Genomic DNA, 6,779 nt, shown 5'->3' with positions numbered 1-6,779 from the left:
TCCCAAACCCTGCTCCCAAACCCTGCTCCGAGGGTGCCTCAGATCTGCTCCCGGAGCCCCAGCCCAGGGCAGGATGCAGAATGGAGCTTGGCCTCACCTCCTCCCTCTCAGCCTCATTCCCTGGTCCCAGTGCCATTCCCAGCTTGCTGCCACTGCCCAGCCCTGTGGTGCTTAAACCAAAGCTGCAGCAGGAGCTGCCAAAATCCTACCTCTGCTGTCACCAGGAAAACGGGCTGGGGCTCACAAGTGTCCTGGGGGCACAGTCCTGCCACCACCAGTGAGGTCCCAGGAGGCACCAGTGTCCCCAGGGGGACCTCATCCCTCTGCAGTGCTGCTGCAGGGACACAGGGAAGTGCAGGGGTCGGGAGCAGGGACAGCAGCCTCCGTGCTGAGTCACTGGGTTGACATTCCTTCAGCTTTCCCTTGGGCTTTGACCACCTGGTGCTGGTGTTGGCTGGAGCAGTCCCGGAGAAGAGCCTGTGTTCCCTGACGGGAAAAGGACACATCCTGGTGGGACAGTGTTCCTGGCTCGGGCTCAGAAGGTGGATCCTCTCACTGTCCCCCACTGATGGCCCTTCTCCCTCTCGCCCTCTTGGCTTCTCCAGGGGAAAAGGGTTTCTGGGGGTCCTGCAGGCATTTGGCTGCTTTCCCCCAAACCACCTTGCCAGCATTCCCAGAGATCCACTGGATTTGTTTCCCATTTCCCTCCTCCAGGGCAGTTCTGTGGTTCAGCTCAGCCATGTCCCCTGCTGCCTGTGGCACTCCTCATCCACCCCTCATCCAGGCATCCCTCCTGCCATCCCCATTTCCACGTGCCAGATCCCTGGGAAGCAGCAGGGCCTCGGGCTCCAGCCCTGGGGCTGAGATCAGAGGATTTCTGGCTTTTCAGGCAGTGAACTGAGCAGGGACTGCCCGGGCCCGGCACAGGAGGGTGGGAAAGGGGAGCCCCCCCAGCCAGCTGGGAAGGCAGGAAGGGGATCTGGTGCAAGATCCAGCCCATACCCAAAGGGGGGCAGTCGGAGGGGCCAGCACAGCTCATAATAAGCCTGGATTTAGGATGGCTCAGTTGCCAGCAGCTGACTCCTCTATAATTAGACGGCAGCGGGGGAACGGGAGCCAGCGCAGGGGGCAGAGCTCCAACGCCTTCCCCTCCACAGCCAGGTCGCTCCACATGACCCCTGGATGCTCCAAACGGCCAGGGGAGGGGGCAGCTGTGTCTGCTGATGAACGGGAGACGAGGAATAAAACCCACTGCAAAGTGCTGCCTCTCCTGCAGGCCCTCGGGGCCGCTCCGAGGAGCAGACGCGGCTCCGGAGGAGAAATCCTGTTGGGATGTGGGGCTGGATGGCTTAGCAGCGTCTCGTCCCACTTCACCCACCACCAGCCACACTACCAGGAGGCTGGAGGGAGCTGCAGCCCTGCCTGGTTTGGGAGCTGCAGGCTGGGAGCCCACACGTGCCCAGTGCTCCATGGCTGTGGCTCCCGAGCCGTGACCCAGCTCCTGCGGGACCTGGGGAACTCCGCGGGCTCTTGCCAAGGTCCCGCAGCCCCGGGCTGTGCCCCACCACCCCTCTGCCAAGGTCCCAGGGGGGCTGAGAGGGGAGGGAAAAGGGAAGGCTGGCAACCACGTGGGAGGCTCCAGGCTTTTATCTTGGACCGTGGTTTCCAACAGATGTGGGGTGAGCAGCGCCCGTAAGGCAGCAGCTCAGCATCGCCGCCCCCAGATTAAAGGATTTGATAATCTGCAATTGGAAAAGGCAGAGTCTGCCTGCACTGCACTCCACTGCTGCCCAGGGACATTGCTCCCGAGATCCCTCCAAAGCCTCGGGCAAGCAGAATGAATCCCCAGTGGGTGTGGGGCAGGCCCTGCTCTCCGTGGATCCGGGGACTGACACTTCATCTTCCTTCGCAGGTAACTATTGCTTTATCATTAACAACCTGCCAGGGAGCCCCTCAGTCAGCAGGGGCTGCTCCAGAAGGAATCAGGAGTTGGAGTTGGCACTGCCTCCTCGCCAGGCGCGTGGGGATGTTGCACTCGGGGATGTGGGTGAGTGGTGCCCTTGGCAGTGCTGGGGCAACTGTTGGACTCGATGGCCTCAGAGGGCTTTTCTAACGCCAATGCTTCTTGGGTCTGTGATTCCCTGATTCCAGGTGGGAGCCCCCGGCTGCCAGGGGAGCAGAGCTGCCCTTGCCAGAGGTCAGAGCCTCGCCCAGCAGCAGTGGGGAGTCTGCAGTCGCTGCTTCTCAGCCCCTTGTTCCACCGTGGCTCCGCTCCCCGATTCCCAAGTGCAGGAAACGAGGCTGTGACTGGCTCTGCAGAGCACTGACAACAACGCCGGGCTCCTTCCCCCCTCAGCAGCACGGGATCCTGACCCAGCGAGGGTGCCACGGCTGCAGGGCAGGAATTTCTGGCAGCAGACAGAGGGGCTGAACCTCTTGCAGGGGTTGGCTGTCCTGGATGGGGCAGAGGCCCCTGAAGGCTCAGGGCCGAGCTCTGTCCCGCTGCACCGGGCAGCGGCGAGGGCAGGAGGCTCCTGGGATGGCTCCAGGCACTGCCACGTCAGAAGCCAGGCCGAGGTGACTGTGCAGAAATAACAGCCACGTCCAGCACAGGGAGCCACCTGCCAAAGGCTCTGCAGGCCCCCTGTGTCCTCCCTGTCACCTGAAGCACTGACCGAGTCCTTCTGCTCCCGGCGGAGTGGCTGGACCAGAAATGGGAATGGGGATCCCCATTCCAGGGACAGGGAGCTGCATTTCTTGTTCCTCTCATGCTCTGTCTGTCCACCTGCCCGGGAGAGGCAGGGAGGTGAGATCCGAGGTGGTGAGAGCTGGATCCTGCTGGCAGCGGCGGCTGGAGCTGCTCCAAACCCCATCCTCTCCTGCCACGCCCAAACGGCCTCGTCAGGAGCTGCTCCACGGGGCTGTGAGGATCAGCTGGAGGCAGGATGTTGCCTGGAAGCCTGGTGAGAACCAACACCACGTTTGGAAAAGAGAAGAGCAGTGTGGGGGACCTCCCCTCCTCAGGAATTCAGCTTTCTGGCAAAGCTTCTTTCTTACGTTGGGTTTTCTAAGGTGTCTCAAAAAGTTTACCAGAGCTGGGGGGGCTCAGCCTGGAGCAAAGGAGGCTCAGGGGGGACCTTCTGGCTCTGCAACCCCCTGACAGGAGGGGGGAGCTGGGGGGGGTCGTGCTCTGCTCCCAGGGAACAAGGGACAGGAGGAGAGGGAACGGCCTCCAGCTGTGCCAGGGGAGGCTCAGGTTGGACAGGAGGAGGAATTTCTCCCTGGAAAGGGTGGTCAGGCCCTGGCAGGGGCTGCCCAGGGAGGTTTGGAGTGCCCAGCCCTGGAGGTGTCCCAGGAAGGCCTGGCTGTGGCACTCAGTGCTCTGGGCTGGGGGACAAGGTGGGGATGGGGCACAGGGGGGATCCATGGGCTGGGAGGGCTTTTCCCAGCTGGATGATTCTGTGATTCTGTGTATTTGAGTTCTCCTGCCTCCATGATGACAACAGTGAAATAAAACAGGCAGCTGGGCCCTGCCCGTGCCTGTGGCCGGAGTTCAGAGCTCCTGCTCCTGCCCAGAGCTCAGACCACGCTGTGGGACCCCTGCTAAGAGGACAACGTCCTGTGGCAGCAGGTGGAGCAACTCCAACCCCTTTTCTATTCCTCCTCACACAACTCCCTGAGCATCTGGGGCCGTTTAACAGCTCCACTGGGGCTCTTGTCCCTGCACACGTTTGGGGTTCCACCCGTTCCCGAAGTGGTGTGAGCTGGAGGTGTCCAAGGGCTGGGACAGTCTGTGCTCCGTGGGAGCTCGTCCCTCGAGGTGAGCAACCAGGAACAGTGGGCCCAGAACCTCCTCACATGGCCTGACCTGTCCCCTGCCCCTGCCTTGGCCAGGGGAGGAGCTGGAGAACACAAAGTGGATTGTTCAGGGCGGCCCCAGGGTGACAAAGGCTCTTCCATCCCAGCACACGGGCTGGGCCCTGCTCTGAGAGGGTTTGAGTAACCAGCAAGCCCAGTGTGAGTAACAGCTCTCCCCAGTGAACCTCCCCAACCCCAAACCCTGTTGCACAACTGGCAGTGATTCACTGTTCCCGTCCCCAGGGCACACACAGGACACAGCTCTGGGTGTTGCAACTCCCAGTGCTCAGCTGGCCCTGGCAAGCCCAGGAAGAGGCTGCTGGGTCCTGCTGGGTCCTGCTGGCTCTCCCCTTCCACCCCATTCCTCCTAACTGGGTAATTTCCCCCAGTCACAGCACATCAGTGCCCCACTGGGATCAGACAGAAGGCCCTGGGGAGGGTGTGGTGTGGAGAAATGTGAGAGCTGTTCCACCTCTCCCAGGACACCCCCAAACATACCAGCAGAGCAACGATGGTCTCCTGAGGGAGCAACCAAGAGCAAAGGTGTCCTTGTCCTTGGTGGGGTGTCTCCTGCGGGATCATTTCCCTCAGGGAATAACATTTAACAACTTAAAATCAGGGCCAGCCTCAGACAACAGACAGAAAATATTCCATCTTGTTTGCAGAGGGATAAGTGAGGATCTCAGGGAGAATTTCTTTATGGAAAGAGTGGTCAGGCACTGAAGTCCCCATCCCTGGAGGTGTCCCAGGAAGGCCTGGCTGTGGCACTCAGTGCTCTGGGCTGGGGGACAAGGTGGGGATGGGGCACAGGGGGGATCCATGGGCTGGGAGGGCTTTTCCCACCTCAGTGATTCTGTGTGGTACCGCTTCCTCTCCAGGACCCTAAAGATGAACTTCTTTGAAGTGTTGGAGGCCATGAACAAGCTCTCTAGGACAAAAGGCTGCTGTGACATCAATGCAAACATCTAGTGCTCATAAACCTTTCGGGAGTGACTGGGAGCCGCCGGCCCCGTGGGTCCCCAGCTGGGATCCGTGGCAGTGCCTGCGCCACCGAGCTCTCCATGGACACTGGAGCTTCCCCCTGTCTGCTCAGTGACAGAGAGGAAGTGTTTGTGCAGTGCCCTTACACTGATCCAGCAAAGTGCTAAAAATAAACCTTCTCTGTGAAGCCTCAAACTCCTGCGTGTCTGCTGTGTCAGCTCCGGGAGAGGAGACACTGCCCGAGCCCAGGGGATCTGGAGACAGAGCTGGGACCCCACTAAGGGCTGGGACAGCTGGGAGGGCTGAGAAACCAAAACACTAAATAAACCCCAGTGTCTGTCTTCAGAGCCCTGCCTTGGGAGGGACATGACTTTTATGAAACCTTTTCACAGAACCATTGAGGTGGGAAAAGACCTCCAAGATAATCAAGTCCACTCTGCACCTGATCCCCACCCTGTCCCCAGCCCAGAGCACTCAGTGCCACAGCCAGACCTTCCTGGGACACCTCCAGGGCTGCGCACTCCAAACCTCCCTGGGCAGCCCCTGCCAGGGCCTGACCACCCTTTCCAGGGAGAAATTCCTCCTGCTGTCCAACCTGAGCCTCCCCTGGCACAGCTGGGATCGTGTCCAGCCGCTGCCACCAACATCCCCCAGGGCCTTTTCCAGCTTTCCAGCCACCCTGTCCTCAGATGAATTTGAGATAACTCACGCTGCAAACAGTGCAAAATGACTGATGGCAAGATACTCAGTTATGAAAGCAAATAGCAGCTGGCAGTGCGCTGGGTTGCACTGTGGGACAAGCTGTCCAGAGAAGCTGTGGCTGCCCCTGGATCCCTGGAAGTGTCCAAGGCCAGGTTGGACGGGGCTTGGAGCAACCTGGGATAGTGGGAGATGTCCCTGCCCATGGCAGGGGGTGGGACTGGACGATCTCCAGGCTCCGTTCATCCCAAACCGTTCCACGATCCCACGAATCTCCGTTTTCCCGGCGGCGCAGGGCGGGATCACCCGGAGGGCTCGTTGCCCCCCCTCACGCGCCGCCGCCAGGGGGCGCCTCCCGCCCCCACCGCCCGCCCGGGGCCGCGCTCGGCCCCCTCCGCGATGACGTCACCCCTCCTCTGAGGGGGCGGAGGTTTGACTGGCAGGCGGGCGCAGCCAATGGGAGCGCGAGGAAAGCGGCGAAGGGGCGGGACTTACAGCGGCGCAGGGGCGGGGCCGCCGGGGCCGCGCGGCCGCCGGTGACGTCATCACGGAGGGGGGGTGCTCTGCGGGGCCGGTCCCACCTGAGGGAGGTTCAGGGCGGGATGTCCCGGGATTCCTCCCCAAAATCCCATCTGACCCTTTCCTCTGGCCAATTCCCCCTTGTCCCCAGTCCCGCTCCAGCTCTCCTGGAGCCCCTTTAGGCTCTGCAAGGGGCTCCAAGGTCTCCCTGGATCCTTCCCTTCCCCAGCTGAGCCTCCCCAGCTCTCCCAGCCTGGCTCCAGAGCAGAGGGGCTCCAGCCCTGGGATCACCTCGGGGCCTCCTCTGGACTCTCTGCAGCAGCTCCACGTCCTTGTGCTGCTGTTGCCCAGGGCTGGAGGCAGCTCTGCAGGGGGGTCTCAGCTGAGGGGGCAGAGGGGCAGATCCCCCCTGCCCTGCTGCCCACCATCCCTGGGGGATCAGCCCAGGGCACGGGGGTTTTCTGGGCTGGGCCATGTCCAGCCTCTCCCCCCCCCAGCCCCTCCATGTCCTTCTCTCCAGGGCCGCTCTCGGTCTGTTCATCCTCAGCCTGGATCGATCCCGGGGGTTGTTCCTACCCAAAGCGCAGCCGCCTCCTTCCTTTGGCCTCGCTACATTCTGTGATTCTAAACCCTACCAGCTTCCCACGGGCCCCCACCGCTGCATCCCCGTCCCTTCCCTCAGGAATCAACAAAACAAAACAAAAAAACCAAAAGAAAACAAA

The sequence above is a fragment of the Corapipo altera genome, unplaced genomic scaffold, assembly GCF_003945725.1.
Source record: "Corapipo altera isolate COAL_440 unplaced genomic scaffold, ASM394572v1 288, whole genome shotgun sequence".
Classification (NCBI taxonomy): Eukaryota; Metazoa; Chordata; class Aves; order Passeriformes; family Pipridae; genus Corapipo; species Corapipo altera.
This window is presented reverse-complemented; position numbering follows the sequence as displayed.